The sequence below is a fragment of the Chelonoidis abingdonii genome, chromosome 11 (assembly GCF_003597395.2).
Source record: "Chelonoidis abingdonii isolate Lonesome George chromosome 11, CheloAbing_2.0, whole genome shotgun sequence".
Taxonomy (NCBI): Eukaryota; Metazoa; Chordata; order Testudines; family Testudinidae; genus Chelonoidis; species Chelonoidis abingdonii.
In genome coordinates, this window is record NC_133779.1 from 3,973,505 (window position 1) to 3,977,723 (window position 4,219).

The following is a 4,219-nucleotide window of genomic DNA, read 5'->3' on the forward strand; positions in this document are numbered from 1 at the left end:
GGATCCCTGCAGCATCAAATCAGGTCCTCCCACAATGCTCATTGCCTCTTTTTAGCGGGGCCCAGGGAGCCGCCGACACCCCTGTACCCACAGGGGCTGCGAAGGGGCGAGACCTGTGTTGCTGTTTAAGCAGGAGGCCCGAGGGAGTGTGGCTTGGCTAATGCTGAGTGGCTTTCCCCACATAGGGTTCAGTAAGCCTGGGGCTTCTGTCAGTCGGGGGGCAGGGCTGAGCAGGATGGGCAATGGTTATGCTGACCCATGCTGCAGTCACATCTTAACTGGCAGCGTAGGCCACCCTGAGCCACCAGAAACCTAGGTTCTAGTCTGGCCTGGTGGGAGACGTTGGGCACGTCGCTTCCCCCCCCCATGCCTCCGTTTCCCCAGTTATAAAACAGGGACAATCCTGACCTCCGTGGGAAGTCTCTCTGAGCTCTGCTGATGGGTGGAGCTAGGGCTGACGAGGATTAGCACTGCATTGGTCACTCGGGTTTCGTACCGATGGGCTCGCCTGCTGGAGGTACCGTTCTAGCAGGAGGAAGGTGCTGTGCATTGACCAACGATACAGTCCGTTGCTTGACCACGCTTTGCTTCGGTATGAAATCGAGAGAAGTGGCCCAATAACAGAAGGCAGGCAGGGGTGTCACTACAAGTCAGCGAGCAGGAAGGAAGAGGCCAGCCGGTAAATTCACTGTACACTGGCGGTGGCTCCCCGCATTACGACTTCTAGGCTGCGTTTAAAAAACACAAACTTTTTACACGTCCCCACGGGCCAATCCATCACTCTGCTCCAGTTCCTTGTTCATTCCCTTTGCCTTGTCTAGGTGCTTCTCTGGGTGTTTGCTTGATGTGGTCCATACTGGGGTGCTGCATTCGGGGGGCACCTTGCTAGCAGGACAGACACACGGGCTGCGGCCGGACCACTGAGTCCTGCCTGTCGAGGGCCGTCCATTGCCGTGGGCTGGGGTAGCATCCCCGGTGGTGGCAAGGGAAAATCATCCCCCTGGGCTGCTGTTGCCAGGGGCTCCGACTCCCCTGTTGTGTCGCAAGGGGAGATGGGCAAACAAAGCGAGCGGCTTGGCCCCTGCTTTCCTCAGGAGGCCGCTGTGAATTGCAGGAAATGCCACCGCTCGGCCAATGCCAGCCGCAGGGGCTGTCGGGTGATGCGATATTGTTTTCTGAGCATGTACAGGCCGGCCTCGCAATCCTTTGCCTTTGCTTCTGCTCCCCAGTGCAGCCCCCTACGTGTTCCCAGGAAACTGATCAGCAGCAGTCAGTCAGGCCCAGCTGGTTGGCTTCCTCTTTGGGGAGGTTTTTTCTGCTGTTGCGGGACATCTGAGCTTTGTGTTCTTGGGGAGAGGGGTGAATAAGGCATTGGTGGGGCTGCAGGACACCTGGGTTCAATGGTCATCTCTACCACAGGCTGCCTGCGTGGCCTTGGGTGAGTCACTCCCCCTTCCTGGGCCTCGGTTTTCCGATCTGTAGAATGGGCAGAATAATCCCTTAGACTGTGAGCTCACTGGGGCTGGGGCTGCCTCTTGCACTGTCTGTGCAGCGCCTGGTGCAACGGGGCCCCAATCTCTAGCATAATGCATTTAATAATTGCTCACCCGTAACCCCAGCCCTAGCCCCATTTCTCACTCTGTGTCCCTGATCTCAGCCTCACCTGATCTCAGCCACAATAACACACCTTTCGCAGTAACAGCTTTGAGCAGCACGGCTCTGGAGCTGATTCACTCCTATGATGTCCCAAATAGGGGGCATTTATCATCTGTCTCACAGACGCGCTGAGGAGCCCTGGTCACAGACCAGAACCCCGGCACAGAAAGATGGAACCTGCCCCAACAAGCCACCGATATCACAATACCTGCATGCAGACAGGACTTGCCTCTGGAAGGTAGGAAACTCAGGTTAATTTCAGTCATTTTTTGCTGAGAGGATTCAGTTTAGAAGTTCCCCTGACTTCTCATTTAAAGACAGGTCCCCGCCTGGCACCGATCAGAGTCACTCCGCAGGCGCTGACAGAGCCGTGCTGATCCCCCCAAGGTGAGAATGTGTCCGGCAAGTCGGATGCTGTGGATGAGTTTCGTCCCCTGGCACCTGCTCCAGTTCGATCCAGCCAGCGCGGTAACAACCCCAAGGAGCTGATTCCCCCACATCCTGCCTTTCTCTGCTGTGGTTCAAAGCCCCCATACAGACACTGGCAGATCAGCGCCTGGTCTCCACTGTGCCCAGAGGTGAGACTAGCTGAGCCGGCACTTGCCATGCGTTGGCAGGTGGCGGCATTGCCATAGATGGCATCTCTCTCCCCGGCCTGCCTTTCAAATACCCGCTGATTACCCCCCTCGCCCTGGCAATGTTTTAACTTCTCTGAAGGGGTCTCCTGCTGCCACAGGAAAGTTTGTACGCAGTCCCTGGCATCAGGGTCTTTAATGAGGCCAGCGCTGGCTGCTTTCCCAGGGCCCAGATTAATAGAATGATCGCCCGCCGAGCTGGTGGGTGGGGGCCCAGGGACAGGAAAGGGTGTCAGGGACCCCCGGGAGGAGGCTGGCCACTGTGAGGGTGCATGGTGCAGCCCCCTGCCATTCTGGTCCCCGCACCTGCACATCCCAGCTGGGCCTCTGGCCCTGGTAGGCTGGTGAGGCTACAGGTCCCCCTATACTGTCTAAACACATGCTGGATGGCCAGAGAGAATTCAAGGCAAGTTGGTCAGGTTTCCGCCAGCCGGGCAGTCGTCCATCACCCCCTAGCCAGGGGCTCCAAGGCACAAGCTGCTCTGTGAAAATTTATATGCTTGGGGCCAGATTCAGGTCTGGTGTGAATGGGCGTCGCTTCATTTCAATCAATGGGGCCAGATCCCCAGCGGGTGTGAATGGGTGTCGCTCCACTGGAGTCAATGGGGCCAGATCCCCAGCGGGTGTGAATGGGCATCGCTCCATTGGAGTCACTGGGCCAGATCCCCAGCGGGAGTCAATGGGTGTCTCTCCCCTGGAGTCAATGGGGCCAGATCCCACATGGGTTCACACGTTTTCCTCCCCTCTCTGGATCAGCCCCTTCCAGTCCCAGTTCGGATCCCAGTTACAACAGGGGAACTCCCAGAACAATTCCTGCCCCCCCGCCCCGGGGGTGTCATTAACTCCAGGGCCTGGAGCATGAGATTGGCCTTTGGCCCCCAGCCTCCCTGCAAGCCCAGCCAGGTGTGACTTTTCGAGCCCTGGCGTGACATGCTGTGGGGTGTTACTCGGCTGTGGCAGGCGAATGAGATGGGGAGGGGGCTGAGTCCATGTGTCCAGGTGTGAAAAAGTGTGTCTCCCATTCAGCTGCGCTTCCTGGGGGGGCTGGGGGTGGGCTCGGAGGGCTGCTTTTCACACCCACAGGGCACAGGCAGGACCCTACAGCCCTTGCTGGTTCTCGCACCTTCCCTGCTGCCTGCGGGACGCTCCAACGCCTCGACCTGCCAAACGGAGGCTCCTGGGAAACCCATTAGCCCCAGGAGGCCCCCTGGCAGCCGGCAGGGTCTGTTTCAAACTCAGCACCAGGGATGGATGGGCCCAATCCTCCAAAAATTATTGGAGCGTTTTTACTGGTGGTGGAAATCAATTTAGTTCCACTGGAGTCCATGGGGTCAGGACCCCAGCTGGTGTCAATGGGCGTCTCTCCATTGGCCTTTGCAGCCAGGAGAATTTCCAAGTGTTCGTGCAGAAGGTTTAGGGGTGCATGGATGGGGGGGCTGCCTGGCAGGGATATGATCAGGGTTTGGGGTGCATGGGGGGCTGGATAGTGGGAATGCAATTGGGGTTTGAAGTGCACAGGGGGGCTGCATGGCAGGGATGCAATCGGGATTTGGGGTGCATGCGGAGGGAGCAGTATCTGATGTAATTAACACCATTTAGATTCCCAAAGGAAGTGGCCCCAGCCCATCGGCCATGCCCGCACTGCTGAAGGAATCCACGGCGTTTTAACCCTGCCAGGAAGCTGTTCCATCCCTGCCACTGTGCAGGGCCTCCCGGGTGGCTGAGGAGCAGGAGGGGACAGAGATCTCCGCGAGGAAACCTGGCCGGGAGGTGGAGGGGTTTGGTGAGCTAGGAGTAACTGGGGTACTTGGCCCTTTGGGACACATCCCAGCCCCTCCTGCTCCATTGGTTTGGTATCTTACCAAAGTCAGTGGCCGTGACCCCGAGAGGGGCCACCCCCTTCCTACTCATGCTGCGGGGGGAGCTGG